General features: G+C 40.1%; 2 long non-coding RNA genes across 3 annotated transcripts in view; one reads left to right on the top strand and one right to left on the bottom strand.

The window, feature by feature from the left end:
• Positions 1 to 407: 407 nt before the first annotated feature.
• LOC114487228 (uncharacterized) overlaps positions 408 to 16043 on the bottom strand; it is a 58624-nt gene continuing 42988 nt past the window's right edge. Inside the window, exon 4 of one of the 2 annotated variants that reach the window (XR_008618563.1) lies at positions 408 to 781. This is a non-coding gene — a long non-coding RNA (uncharacterized lncRNA). Of the gene's footprint in view, positions 782 to 4982; positions 5064 to 16043 lie in introns of those variants that run through there. The other variant, XR_003682153.1, reaches the window with a different exon arrangement.
• LOC114487229 (uncharacterized) overlaps positions 1264 to 16043 on the top strand; it is a 35324-nt gene continuing 20544 nt past the window's right edge. Inside the window, exon 1 of the long non-coding RNA XR_003682155.2 lies at positions 1264 to 2032. This is a non-coding gene — a long non-coding RNA (uncharacterized lncRNA). The remainder of the gene's footprint in view (positions 2033 to 16043) is intronic.

The raw sequence follows: 16043 nt of genomic DNA, 5'->3' as shown, positions 1-16043 counted from the left end.
CAAATATTTTCTCAGTCCCTTTCTCTTTCTCTTCTTCTTCTGGGACACCTATAATTCAAATCTTGGTCATTTAATGTTGTCCCAGAGGTCTCTGAGACTGTCCTCAATTCTTTTCATTCTTTTTTCTTTATTCTGCTCTGCACAAGTTATTTCCACTATTTTATCTTCCAGGTCGCTTATCCATTCTTCTGCCTCAGTTATTCTGCTATTGAGTCCTTCTAGAGAATTCTTAATTTCATTTATTGTGTTGTTCATCATTGTTTCTTTGCTCTTTTCTTCTTCTAAGTCCTTGTGAAACGTTTCTTATATTTTCTCCATTCTATTTCCAAGATTTTGGATCATCTTTACTATCATTATTCTGAATTCTTTTTCAGGTACAGTGCCTATTTCCTCTTCATTTGTGGTGGAGGGGACTCATGCCTGTGTTCTGGTGGATGAGGCTGGATCTTGTCTTTCTGGTGGGCAGGGCCGTGTCTGGTGGTGTGTTTTGGGGTGTCTGTGAACTTATTATGATTTTAGTCAGCCTCTCTGCTAATGGATGGGGTTGTGTTCCTATCTTGCTAGTTGTTTGGCATGGGGTGTCCAGCACTGGATCTTGCTGGTTGTTGAGTGGAGCTGGGTCTTAGTGTTGAGATGGACATCTCTGGGAGAGGTCTCGCTGATTGATATTATGAGGGACTGGGAGGTCTCTGTTGGACCAGTGTCCTGAACTTGGCTCTGCCACCTCAGAGGCTCAGGCCTGACACCTGGCCAGAGCTCCAAGACCCTGTCAGCCGCATGGCTGAGAAGAAAGGGGAGAAAAGTAAAAAAGAAAGAAAGAAAGAAAAAAATAAAGTTATTAAAATTAAAAGTTTAAAAGAATATTAAAAAATATTTAAAAAATTAAAAAGTAATTTAAAAAATAAAAGAAGAGAGCAACCAACCCAATAAACACATCCACCAACAATAACAAGCTCTAAAATCTTTAGTAAAAAAACAGACAGACAGAACACTAGGGCAAATGGTAAAAGCAAACCTATACAGACTAAATCACACAAAGAAGCATACACATACACACTCACAAAAAGAGTAAAAGGAAAAAAAATATATATATTTTAAAAAAGGAAGAGAGCAACCAAATCAATAAACAAATCTACCAATGATAATAAGCTCTAAATACTAAACTAAGATAAACATAAAACTAGAAACAAATTAGATGCAGACAGCAAACCCCAAGTCTACAGTTGCTCTCAAAGTCCACCGCCTCAGTTTTGGGATGATTTATTGTCTATTCACTGCATTCCACAGATGCAGGGTACGTCAGGTTGATTGTGGAGATTTAATCCACTGCTCCTGAGGCTGCTGGGAGAGATTTCTCTTTCTCTTCTTTGTTCGCACAGCTCCCGGGGTTCAGCTTTGGATTTGGCCCCCGCCTGTGCATGTAGGTCGCCCTCTGGTGTCTGTTCTTCACCCAGACAGGAGGGGGTTAAAGGAGCAGCTGACTGGGGGGCGCTGACTCACTCAGGCTGGGGGGAGGGAGGGATATGGAATGCGGGGCGAGCCTGCGGTGGCAGAGGCCGGCATGCCATTGCAACAGCCTGAGGTGTGCCGTGTGTTCTCCTGTGGAAGTTTTCCCTGGATCACAGGACCCTGGCAGTGGCGGGCTGCACAGTCTCCCGGGAGGGGAGGTGTGGATAGTGACCTGTGCTTGCACACAGGCTTCTTGGTGGCTGCAGCAGCAGTGTTAGCATTTCGTGCCCGTCTCTGGTGTCTGCGCTGATAGCCACGCTCATGCCTGTGTCTGGAGCTCATTTAGGCAGTGCTCTGAGTCCCCTCTCCTCGTGCACCCCGAAACGATGGTGTCTTGCCTCTTAGGCAGGTCCAAACTTTTCTCCGAACTCCCTCCTGGCTAGCTGTGGCGCACTAGCCCCCTTCAGGCTGTGTTCATGCAGCCAACCCCAGTCCTCTCCCTGCAATCTGACGTCCAGAGCTCGAGCCTCAGCTCCCAGCCCCCACCCGCCCTGGTGGATGAGAAGACAAGCCTCTCAGGCTGGTGAGTGCTGGTCGGCCCCGATCCTCTGTGCGGGAATCTCTTCGCTTTGCCCTCTGGATCCTCTGTGCGGGAATCTCTTCGCTTTGCCCTCTGGATCCTCTGTGTGGGAATCTCTTCGCTTTGCCCTCTGCACGCCTGTTGCTGCACTCTCCTCGGTGGCTCCGAAGCCCCCCCGCCTATCCCCATCTCCACCAGTGAAGGGTCTTCCTAGTGTGTGGAAACTTTTCCTCCTTCACAGCTCCCTCCCTGATGTGCAGGTCCAGTCCCTATTCTTTTGTCTCTGTATTTCCTTTTTTCTTTTGCCCTACCCAGGTACGTGGGGAGTTCCTTGCCTTTTGGGTAGTCTGAGGTCTTCTGCCAGCGTTCAGTAGGAGTTCTGTAGGAGTTGTTCCACATGTAGATGTATTTCTGATGTATTTGTGGGGAGGAAGGTGATCTCCACGTCTTACTCCCTCGCCATCTTGAAGGTCCTCAGGACCATGCATTTTCATTTTTGAACTTCTCTCTGTATCTCGTATGGTAGCAGGTGCTCAGTAGGTAAGTCAATGATAAAAAGTCTAAATAATTGCACCTTACTTTTTGTTCTTTACTCTTCCTTGACATATGTTGTTGCCTTAATTTCAAACATGAGTGGAAGTAGGCTTACAACTTCAACATTGTAACTTCAAAATTTTAAATAAGTCTATTTAACCCCTCTCTATTTCTCCTCATTCTCATCAAGTTCTATGTTATGATAGAAGAGCAATGAATAAATAATGCATTCTAGATATTTTAGCAGCTAAAAAAGTTAAGAATCAGTTCATTATCCTGAAATGGAAAGCTTAAGATTTGTTCATCACCTTTTCCCGCTATCAATAATTAGTGCCTTCTAAAATGCCCAGGGTCTTACACGTTTCTTTAACATAATGGTCACTTGACACCTCATGGGCAATGAATGATGTAGAATGACTACCACAAAGAAAAAGCTTCATCCTCCCCTTCAGGCAGGAATGTATTGGAGAGGATGATTATGAAGATGCAAATCCAGGACATTCCAGAATTTTTTTTGAAAAAAGAAAACCTAAACAAGTTGGGGACCAAACCCTGAGAAATACGGGACAAGACTCAGAGAGTGAGCTGGAAAACAGAGCTTGAGTCCCTTAGTGCTGTGAACAACAAGAGTCACACAGATCTGGGTAACACCAGAAACCTGAGCAGAAAGGAGCCATGTACACAGTCAACTGCCCCAATGAAAAGTTTAGGAAAGCTTGCTAACAAGATACCACAGAATGTCACCACCTGTGGCACAGTGCAGTCAACAATGATTTCTAAGGCTCAGTGGTAACATGGGGCTAGAGCTGAGGATGGATGGGCTAACCTATAAATCAGAGTTTCTCAATCATAGTGCACAGTATAATCACAAGAGGAGATTTTTTAAAACAGTGGCTGGGGCGAGTGGAGAGTTACTGTTTAATGGCTATACAGCTTCAGTTTGGGACGATTAAAGATTTATTTGGGGTCAGTGAGTATATGTACCTTAAAAGATAGTCAGGTAGCATATGAATAGTGCTAAAGGGAATTCAAGGGAAGAGTGATTACCAAAGGATGATGTATATGGTAAAACTTCAGAGTGAAGGTAGCCTTTGAGCTGTGCTTTGAAGATAGTGTAGCATTTAGATAAAAGGTGAAGAAAGGAGAAGACATTTTTAAATAGCAGAGTTGACTAAGAGGGGAGAGAACACTGAGCTTAAAGAACACAAGGCTCCTTTGAGGACTAGTACAAGGAAAGGTTGGAAATGAGGTTGGTGATGAGGCTGTGAGCAGATGGAATTTCAGGCTGAAGAATTTGATCCTATTCTGGAATCAGAGGACAGCCATTAAAAAATATTGTGGGGTGGTGTTGGCAGGTATGTAAACGATGACATTTTTGAAAGGTTTATTAGCATTCATGTGGAAAATTAACTGGAAGGTGGAGGGATCCATATGGTGAAAGGGGCAATTAAAGAACCACAGCAATTGTATACTCCCCACTACAGAGGGGGCCTTGACTAGATGGGAATGGTGACATTAAAGCATAAGAACAGATTCTAGACACATAAGACATCTGGGTAAGATGGTGTATGGTGATGGATGTATGCTGGTTAAAAGGAAAATATGACGTATGCCCTACTAAAGGAAAGATCAAAGCAGGAAAATATCGTTAAAGACCTTATCCTCTTCCTACATGCAGAAGTTTTTTGTTTTTTATGACCCAGCACGTTCCTTTTAAAGGCTGTTTAAAAGCAGATCTGCTTAAAGCATACTGAGCCAGGAAATGATGCTGGTAGACGCTGGTTCTCCTCTCCCACTCTGTGCTCTCCTCATGGCCAGCTCTTGGGCCAGTTAGGTGATCATCATTAATTTCTCTAAATCTCAGTTTCTTAGTTGATAAAATGAGGTCAATAATACCAGTTCTACCTATCTTGCAAGGGTATTGTGAGAATCAAATTACTCTAGATTAAATTACATTCAAAAATATTTATTGTTCAACTAAATTCTGTATTAGATACAACAGGAGATACAAAGATAAATGAGACAAAGTCTTTAAGGATTCAAATAAATGAGGGCAAATATCTGGAGGATAAACTCAAGAGTGGTTTCGTGAAAGAGGGAGCATTTGAGGTAAGGCATTAATAGGTGGAGAATGGAGGATAAGGGGAGAGTAATCCATCCATTCATCCACTCATCCATGTATCTATGCAACATTTTGGGGGGATCCTCCCCTGTGACAGATCACAGAGAGAAATAATACTCTTCCCTTGTGTAGTTCATAATCTATGAAGGCACTTAGTCCAGAGCACAGGAGGGCTGAATGGAAAATGGTTAATTCAGTATTGAACAAATTAAGACAATGGGTGTAAACTGCATAAAAATCTATAGTATAAGAAGCCTAAGATGAATGCAGTAGCAAAATATAGAGTGTAAAATGTAGGGATTGCCTATATGATGAGAAGATTTATTTCTATTTAAGAGTAAGAGGACTTCAATTATATTTGAGGATCAGAGGCCAGATCTGGAAGAGAGAAAATATTTAAATGGTCAGTGAACAATCTGAACTAAAGGATACATATTTGCACATATATTCCATTTACTTCTTCTCTCTTAGTCATCCTTCATGCATCCCAGGGTTCTGAAAGATGGAGTGCCAATGGAACTTCAGCCAAAGGTATGGACTGCTAGGTTGCATTACTCAGCTTCCTCTCAGTTGTTTCCTGTCTATAACTCTCATTGTGGTTTTGGTCTTTTATGGTGGATCTTGAGATTTCTTTACTCTCTTTCTCCACTATACATCCTTAATGACTGATCCTCCCTTCATGAGGAAGATAGAGTTTATGAAAAAAACTATAAGGTCAAAACTTACATTCTAGAGCATGCTTATAAGAGAGAGACAGAGACAGAGGCAGAGGAAGGGAATGAGAGGAGAGAGGAAAAGAGGAGGAGAGGGGGAGAAAGATAGGGAGAGATGGGTTGGCAGAATTGACTGGGTTTTATGTACAGGAAGGCTGTGTAATGTGAAGTGGGAACTATTGTTATTTCTGTCCCTATAATGGAAAAAGCAGACATAATTTTTGCAAAAAAAGATGATGTTTTGGACAAGAACATGACAATTAAGCATTCTAAAGCTTTAACAAGTCAAGAAAGATGTATTATTCACCATTGTGATCAAGGAATTCAGGAAAAAATAAAAGACCTGTTCCTTCCTTCCTGATACCCAGGGCCTACTTAAGCCTCCTCTTTTCCATCCTTCCCGTGACTAAGGACTTAAAGACATGACACCAGTTTTACCTCTTCATTAAACTAATCAAATATTTACCCTCAGATCCAGAGAGGAATCTTCCCCCATCCCAAACATCATCAGTGTATCAGGAGGAATTAGTCATCTGCCTCTGTCACAACCTTCCCTCAATCCCCCAGCTTCTCTCTTAGTATTCTTGAGCGCATCCATATGGTCTCCCATGACAGGAAACTTTGAATTCAGTAATCTTTGAATTCTAACACGCCTACATCCCTGCTAACTCAGAATCCTTAATGATTCCCTTCCAATCTACGGCCTAAGTGTGGCACCCTATAAAAATGCCTGAAGCACTGCCCTAGGGGGCCAGAAATTCTCCCAACTATTCCTTCCTGCTCTCAGCTTTGAGCCTTCTTGTTCTGGTCTGCAGTATCCCAGCATCTGTCTTGTTGCTATACACTTGGATTTTGTATTGGCTGGCTCGTATCTTCAGAATGATCTGTCAGTCAGAAGGACTCCATTCGATTTCACATTTGCTGATGGATGTATTTATTCAGTAGTTCTGGGCTCCTGAATATGAGCTCCAGTTCTCCCCTACACTGACTTTCAACTCTGGTATAATTATCCCCTGCCCACCCTGTTCTTTATAGCCTCCATACAACCTCTTGTGTTTTCTTAGAGGCAGCAGGGTGTAGTAATAAAATGAATACTAGACATGGAATCAGAAGACAAAGTTTTAACTCTCAGGTCTATTCTTTCCCAATCATAGAAACCCTGGAAATTCACTTAAGCTCTTTGAATTTTAGTTTTCTTACCTTTTATACATATGATGCTAATGCCTGCCAATTCATGTATAGTTGTGAGGATCAAATGAGATAATGTGTGTTAAAGAACATTACAAACTACTTCTACCCTGGAAGGTGTATTTCTTTCTGGCTTTGAAGAGCTGGATGAACTATGGAGTGCCTGGTCAGGCCATTTAAAATGGCTCTTCTCTTGCTCTCTGTACATCCCCTGCTTGACCAGTCCCTGCTTCACTCACATGATTATCCAATCCTCTTAATCATAGGGCTTAATCAGTAACTGCCCACATGCTTGCCCCCGGCCCGCTGCTGGTTTCCCTGGTAACTGATGAGCCAACCTAATATCAATTCCCTCTATAAATTGTTGCCTCCTTCTCCCCCAACTTGTGGAGACTGTTGCCACGTCCTGGGTGCTGTCTGTTGTACACAGTGGGGTATCACTCCAGGACCTTTTTCTTGGCTGTGTAAGATCCCCCTATCCAAAAAACCATTGATGTCTCTGTCATTGTCTCCAGGCTCTTTATTTGGTCTTGAGGCTGGACAGCCACAAGTCTTGTAGGCCTGCGGGGTATAACCCAACAGGGAGATACAGATGAAAAGATGCTGGAGCTGGTGACCTCTCTCTTTGTGTACTGGATCCGTACCTGTTTGTCTACTTAAGCCCTTTGTTTCTAAAATTATCTTCTGTCTCCTACATCATTAGTTTTCCTTCTCTATGGGATAATTCTGGTCAACATGCAAACATGTAATAGCTCATATCTACACAACATCCCAACAACAGCAAACCTAGACCTCATGTTCCCTCACCAGGTGTAATTTTTCTGCTCCTCTTTATAGTGTTTGTTTCCTCCTATTCTTTATTTAACCTACTCTGTGTTAAACTACTCTGAGAAGTAGATACCCAAATGGGATCAGATGGGTAAGAGATATATTGGGAGAAATGTCTGTGAACGATAAAGGGAGAGAGCAGAAGTAGTTGGGAAGAGCCGTTAGTCAGTTATATAGGTCTGATGCCTACATCAGAAAGGAGAGGGGATGGAAGGAGGATTGGGAAGAACCTCAGACTGCAGCTCAATTCTAAGAAAGTTTTGGTGAGGCTAATGGGAAGTCCTTAACTAAAGTTACCTATTAGAAGAATCCTGTCTCTCACAGGAATGGACCTGCACTAACACCTCTCCAGGTTCAATCACTGGCTAGGGGTTGCCAGCAGAAAGCTTGGTTTGAGCACAAATCCAGTGATGGATTTACAGGGACTGCAGCTGGGGCTGTCAGTCAACTATGCTCCCTGCAGCCAGAGATCTAAGTGACACATTTCCAAAGCTGCCACACACTGCAGTCAGGCTTTTGTACCTACTTCTCTGAAACTGCTCTTGTTGAAATCACTACTTCCATCTTGCCAAATCCATTAACAATCCTCATATTCAGTTTTCATACTGTTCAACTTCTCAACAGCATTTGACATAGCGGATTACTTGATTTTTCCTAAAATACTTTCTTCCAGAAAGCCACAAGCTCCTAGTTTTCCTCTTACTTTCATTGATAGACTAGTAGTCTTTGATGATTTTTTTTTCCTTGTTAAAATACCCTAGGACTCAGTTCTCAGCCTCTTTTGTAGCTCTGCTCCTTTGGTGATCTCTTCCAGCCCTGTGATTTTAAATGCCATGTATACAGTGATGTGTCCTAAATTCATATGTCCAATCAAAAACTCTTCCTGAACTCCAGAATTGAAGATTCATATATATACCAGAAAACTATTTGAAATCCTCTTGATTGTATAACAAGAATATCAAACTTAAAATGTGCAAAACACAACTTTTTATCTTGCTGTGAGGATAATTATCTATAGTGGGAAAGAGTAGAACAATGGAGACCAGTTATAATATAATATATTTATATAATAATAATCCAGGTGAGATACAGGTAAGAGATGATGCTGGCTTGAACACGTGATGTGGGGACTTTGCAGATGTGACTAGGCTACAAACCTTGAGATGGGGAACTACCCTGGATTATTAAGGTGGGCCCAATCTAATCAGGAGTCCTTAAAATTGGAGAACATTTCTCAGCTGTGGTCAGAGAGAAAGCATGTGATGATGGTAGAACGGTCAGGGAAATTGATATTACTGGTTTTGAGGATGAGGGAAGGGGTTATGGGTTAAGGAATTAAGTTATCCTCTAGAAAATGAAGAATGCAAGGAACTAGATTCTTTTCTGGGCCTCCAGAAAGGAACATAGCCCTGCCAATACTTTTATTTTAGCCCGTTGAGACCTATGTCAGACTTCTGACCTACTGAACTGTAAGATAAGAAATCTGTGTTGTTTTAAACCACTAAGTTGTGATACTTTGTTATAGCAGCAACAGGAAATTAATTCAGCATGTGTATATTGGTCCTTGTATTAAAAGCAGGTATGGACATTAAATGAAATTAAGAATTGTGATTATTTCTGAATATGGATATGCATAATTGCCTCATTCCCCTCAGCTCACCCCCCTCAGTATGGGGCTCCTCCTCCCCTCTGGGCTTCCTTTTTTTTTTATTTTAAAAGTTTATTTGAGGGAAAATCAAATGAAATTGGGCAGCACTAAACTGGAAGTGGTTAGAAATGCTCCACTGTCAGGAGCTCAGGAAAGGACTTTTTATAGAGAAAAAGCAGAAGCAAAGTAAAGGAAATTATTGATTGGCTTAGCTTAAAGCCTAGTTGGCTGTTTGTGATTGGCTGTCCTTAGTGTTTTAATTTTGTAGCCCTGAGGCATTTACAGGCTTAGATTTTGGTTTGCTTACAGAGGCTGCCATGGCATTAGAGCCACTTCAGTCCAATGGCCTCCATGTTTAACTAATTAAACAATTTCCCCCTTTTGGTCATCCTCTTATACATGAGAGATGGACCATAAATTTAGTATTAGCACCACTCTCAATCACCATCAGAGTTAAGCAGCTGCTGTCTCATTGTGAAACTCATGTTATGATATCAGGTATGTGGAAGAATTATTTTAGGTGTTCATATTGTTTCTGTTTCTCCAAGTGCAGTGAGACCATCTGATGTACTGCTGATGGCTGTGAACATGCATTTAAGACCTTTGAGAGAATATAGTGCACCAGGGACACTATAATGATAACTATTAGGAGAATAATACAAAGAGTCTGAAGTATACTCCTTAGCTAGGGCCCCCATGAAACAAACTGGTTGGAATCAAATAAATCAAAGAAAGTAACTGAAGGGGCACCAGTCGGTTTTAGTCAAGTATCTTGTTAATTTCTTGTATTTGCTACAATACCAGAGGTGTTGATCCAGGTACTACAAAGGAAATTTGCTATGGAACAGTCTCCTCCTTGTTCAGCCAATTAGTAATCTAAAGCAATTTTATTATCTAAAAGCCACCTTAGCAAGACAATCTAGGGATTTTTGTAGTGCATCTATGGCCTTAGCAGTAGATTAAGTTGCCAGAGGTAAGGCGCATTGTCTTCCTGTGCATTAATGGAGGAAAAAAAGCAAGTAGTGAAAAGGCAAAAAGAATAAGATTTCATGGGGAGAGCTGTCCACTTCTAGATGCTGTTCTGTTTTGAGGGAAAGCACTTAGGCAATTATTTGAGTTGGGGGCTGAATTAGCAGGTTTTTTTCCCATGAAACATTTTTACTTGAAACAACAACTGATACATGGACAACTATGGTTAGTCAGACTTGCATTTTTGGTGAACGTTTTCTCAAATGAATGAAGCGAGATTGTCATTTCAAGGAAAACAACTGAAAATATTTGTTGCCAATAATAAAATTTGAGCTTTCAACCAAAAAGTAGAAGTTTAGAAGATTTGTATTTACCACCATAAACTTGATAGCTTCAACATATTTAAAGGTTTTCCTGATGAGATTTGTGATGATGGTAACTGATGTGACTTTTGATATTGTATAATATGTCAATATTTGGAAAATCTATATCATTCAGTGAACTAATATTCTCCAAATGATTAATGCATGATTTTAAAAAATATCAATTGCGGAAATTCCCTGGCAGTCCAGTGGTTAGGACTCGGTGCTTTCACTGCCGAGGCCCAGGTTCAATACCTAGTTGGGGAACAAAGATCTTGCAGGCCATGGGGCACGGCCAAAAATAAATGGATAAAATAAAATAAAATAAAAATAAAAACAGGCATTTGTTTAAAGATTCATTCAGAGCTTAAGATAAATGAATGGACTCTAATGTAACAGTATGAATGTTCACTTGTATGGTTTCAGATTCCATACTGTAACTAACATTTAAGAAGCTATTAAATGTCAGGAGGACCTTTAAGACGGCAGAGGAGTAAGACGTGGAGATCACCTCCTTCCCCGCAAATACATCAAAAATACATCTACATGTGGAACAACTCCTACAGAACAGCCACTGAACACTGGCAGAAGACCTCAGACTTCCCAAAAGGCAAGAAACTACCCACGAACCTGGCCATGTAGCTGACAGGGTCTTGGTGCTCCAGCCAGGTGTGAGTCCTGAGCCTCTGAGGTGGGAGAGCCGAGTTCAGGACATTGGTCCACCAGAGACCTCCCAGTCCCTCACAATATCAATCGGCGAGAGCTCTCCCAGAGATCTCTGTCTCAATGCTAAGACCCAGCTCCACTCAATGACCAACAAGCTTCAGTGTTGGACACCCCATGCCAAACAACGAGCAAGACAGGAACACAACCCCACCCATTAGCAGAGAGGCTGAACAAAATCATAATAAGTTCACAGACACCCCAAAACACACCACTGGATGTGGTCCTGCTCACCAGAAAGACAAGATCCAGCCTCGTCCACCAGAACACAGGCACGAGTCCCCTCCACCAGGAAGCCTACACAACCCACTGAACCAACCTTACTCACTGGAGGCAGACACCAAAAACAACGGGAACTATGAACCTGCAGCCTGTGAAAAGAAGACCCCAAACACAGTAAGATAAGCAAAATGAGAAGACAGAGAAATACACAGCAGATGAAGGAGCAAGGTAAAGACCCACGAGACCAAAAAAATGAAGAGGAAATAGGCGGTCTACCTAAAACAGAATTCAGAGTAATGATAGTAAAGATGATCCAAAATCTTGGAAATAGGAGCACCTCAATACATAAGGCAAGTGCTTACAGCTATAAAAGAGGAAATCGACAGTAACACAGTAACAGTGGGGGACTTTAACACCTCACTTACACCAATGGACAGATCATCCAAACAGAAAATTAATAAGGAAACACAAGCTTTAAATGACACAATAGACCAGATAGATTTAATTGATATTTATAGAACATTCCATCCAAAAACAGCAGATTACTCTTTCTTTTCAAGTGCGCATGGAACATTCTCCAGGATAGATCCCATCTTGGATCACAAATCAAGCCTCAGTAGATTTAAGAAAATGGCAATCATATCAAGCATCTTTTATGACCATAACGCTATGAGATTAGAAATCAATTACAGGGAAAAAAACATAAAAAGCACAAACACATGGAGGCTAAACAATACGTTACTAAATAACCAAGATCACTGAAGAAATCAAAGAGACAAATTCTTAGAAAGGTATCACCTTCCAAGACTGAACCAGGAGAAATAGAAAATATGAACAGACCAATCACAAGTAATGAAATTGAAACTGTGATTTAAAATCTTCCAACAAACAAAAGTTCAGGACCAGATGGCTTCACAGGTGAATTCTATCAAACATTTAGAGAAGAGCTAACACCCATCCTTCTCAAACTCTTCCAAAAAATTGCAGAGAAAGGAACACTCCCAAACTCATTCTGTAAGGCCTTCAACACTGATTTATGATAAAAACTCTCCAGAAAGTGGGCATAGAGGGAACCTACCTCAACATAATAAAGGCCATATATGACAAACCCAAAGCAAACATCATTCTCAATGGTGAAAAACTGAAAGCATTTCCTCTAAGATCAGGAACAAGACAAGGATGTCCACTATCAACACTATTATTCAACATAGTTTTGAAGTCCTAGTCACAGCAATCAGAGAAGAAAAAGAAATAAAATGAATACAAATTGGAAAAGAAGAAGTAAAACTGTCACTGTTTGCAGATGACATGATACTATACATACAGAATCCTAAACATGCCACCAGAAAACTACTAGAGTTAATCAATGAATTTGGTAAAGTTTCAGGATACAAAATTAATGCACAGAATTCTCTTGCATTCCTATACACTAATGATGAAATATCTGAAAGAGAAATTAAGGAAACACTCCCATTTACCATTGCAACAAAAAGAACAAAATACTTAGGAACAAACCTACCTAGGGAGACAAAAGACCTGTATGCATAAAACCATAAGACATAGAAAGCCCAGAGATAAACCCACGCACCTATGGTCAACTAATGTATGACAAAGGTGGCAAGGATATACAATGAAGAAAAGACAGCCTATTCAATACGTGGTGCTGGGGAAACTGGACAGCTACATGTAAGAGAATGAAATTAGAACACTCCCTAACACTATACAAAAAATAAACTCAAAATAGATTAAAGACCTAAATGTAAGACCGGACACTATAAAACTCTTAGAGGAAAACATAGGAAGAACACTCTTTGACATCAATCACAGCAAGATCCTTTTTGATCCACCTCCTAGAGTAATGGAAAAAAATACAAAAATAAACAAATGGGACCTAATGAAACTTAAAAGCTTTTGCAAAGGAAAGGAAACTACAAATAAGACGAAAAGACAACCCTCAGAATGGGAGAAAATATTTGCAAACAAATCAACGGACAAAGGATTAATCTCCAAAATATATAAACAGCTCGTGCAGCTCGATAATAAAAAAAAGCAACCCAATCCAAAAATGGGCAGAAGACCTAAATAGACTTTTCTCCAAAGAAGACATACAGATGGCCAAGAAGCACATGAAAAACTGCTCAACATCACTAATTATTAGAGAAATGCAAATCAAAACTACAGTGAGGTATCACCTCACACCAGTACAATGGGCATCATCAGAAAATCTACACACAACAAATGCTGGAGAGGGTGTGGAGAAAAGGGACCGGACACTATAAAACTCTTAGAGGAAAACATAGGAAGAACACTCTTTGACATCAATCACAGCAAGATCCTTTTTGATCCACCTCCTAGAGTAATGGAAAAACTGGAGAGGGTGTGGAGAAAAGGGAACCCTCTTGCACTCTTGGTGGGAATGTAAATTGATACAGCCACTATGGAGAACAACAGTAGGGAGGTTCCTTAAAAAATAAAAATAGTATTTCCATATGACCCAGCAATCCCACTGCCTGGCCTATACCCAGAGAAAACGATAATTCATAAAGACACATGCACCCCAATGTTCATTGCAGCACTATTTACAAAAGCCAGGACATGGAAACATCCTAAATGGCCATCGACAGACAAATGGATAAAGAAGATGTGGTACATATATAGAATGGAATATTTCTCAGCCATAAAAAGGAACGAAATTCAGTCATTTGTTGAGATGTTGATGGATCTAGAGACTGTCATACAGAGTGAAGTAAGTCAGAAAGAGAAAAACAAATATTGTATATAAACACATATATATGGAACCTAGAAGAATGGTACAGATGAACTGGTTTGCAGGGCAGAAATAGAAACACAGATGTAGAGAACAAACGTATGGACACCAATGGAGGAAAGTGGCAGGGAGGGTGGTGGTGTGATGAATTGGGAGATTGGGATTGACATACACTAATGTGTAAAAAATGGATAACTAATAAGAACCTGCTGTATAAAAAAATAAATAAAATAAAATTCAAAAGTTCAAAAAAAAAAAAAAGAATATGCCTGCCAATGTAGGGGACACAGGTTCCCAGGAAGATCCCACATGCCACAGAGCAACTAAGCCCGTGTCCCCCCCCCATAAAAAAAGAATGGAGAAAATACAAGAAACGTTTAACAAGGACCTAGAAAAGGAAAAGAGCAAGCAAACAATGATGAACAACACAATAAATGAAATTAAGAATTCTCTAGAAGGACTCAATAGCAGAATAACTGAGGCAGAAGAATGGATAAGTGAACTGGAAGATGAATAGTGGAAATAAATACCGCAGAGCAGAATAAAGAAAAAGGAATGAAAAGAATTGAGAACAGTCTCAGAGACTTCTGAAACAACATTAAATGTACCAACATTTGAATTATAGGTGTCCCAGAAGAAGAAGAGAAAAAGAAAGGCACTGAGAAAATATTTGAAGAGATTATAGTTCAAAATTCCCTATATGAGAAAGGAAATAGTCAGTCAAGTCCAGGAAGAGGAGAAAGTCCCATACAGGTTAAATCCAATGAGAAACACGCCAAGACACATATTAATCAAACTATCAAAAATTAAATACAAAGATAAATATTAAAAGCAGCAAGGGAAAAACAACAACTGACATACAAGGGAATCCCCATAAGGTTAACAGCTGATCTTTCAGCAGCAACTCTGCAAGCCAAAAGGGTGTGGCAGGACATATTTAAAGTGATGAAAGGGAAAAACCTCCAATTAGTGTACCCAGCAAGGATCTCAGTCAGATTCGACAGAGAAATTAAAACCTTTACAGACAAGCAAAAGCTAAGAGAATTCAGCACCACCAAACCAGCTTTATAACAAATGATAAAGGAACTTCTCTAGGCAGGAAACACAAGAGAAGGAAAAGACCTACAATAACAAACCCAAAACAATTAAGAAAATGGTAATAGGAACATACATATTGGTAATTACCTTAAATGTAAATGAATTAAATGCTCCAACCAAAAGACATAGACTGGCTTAATAGGTACAAAAACAAGACCCATATATATGCTGTCTGCAAGAGACCCACTTCATACTTAGGGACACATACAGACTGAAAGTGAGGGGATGGAAAAAGATATTCCATGCAAATGGAAATCAAAAGAAAGCTGGAGTAGCAATTCTCATATCAGACAAAATAGACTTTAAAATAAAGACTAGTACAAGAGACAAAGAAGGACACTACGTAATGATCAAGGGATCAGTCCAAGAAGTTATAACAATTGTAAATATTTGTGCACCCAACACAGGAGCACCTCCGTATATAAGACAAATGCTATCAGCCATAAGAGGGGAAATCGACAGTAACACAATAGTAGTAGGGGACTTTAACACCACACTTTCACCAATGGACAGATCATCCAAATTGAAAATAAGTAAGGAAACACAAGCTTTAAGTGACACATTAGAGATGGACTTAATTGGTATTTATAGGACATTCCATCCAAAAAGAACACAATACACTTTCTTCTCAAGTACTCATGGAACGTTCTCCAGGATAGATCATATCTTGGATCACAAATCAACCTTGGTAAATTAAGAAAATTGAAATCATATCAAGTATATTTTCTGACCATAATGCTATAAGACTAGATATCAATTACAGGAAAAAAAACTATAAAAAATACAAACACATGGAGGCTAAACAATGCACTACTAAATAACCAAGAGATCACTGAAGAA

Source organism: Physeter macrocephalus, chromosome 11 (assembly GCF_002837175.3).
Source record: "Physeter macrocephalus isolate SW-GA chromosome 11, ASM283717v5, whole genome shotgun sequence".
Lineage (NCBI taxonomy): Eukaryota > Metazoa > Chordata > Mammalia > Artiodactyla > Physeteridae > Physeter > Physeter macrocephalus.
Note: the sequence above shows the minus strand (reverse complement) of the source record. Positions and strands in the feature narration are given on the sequence as shown.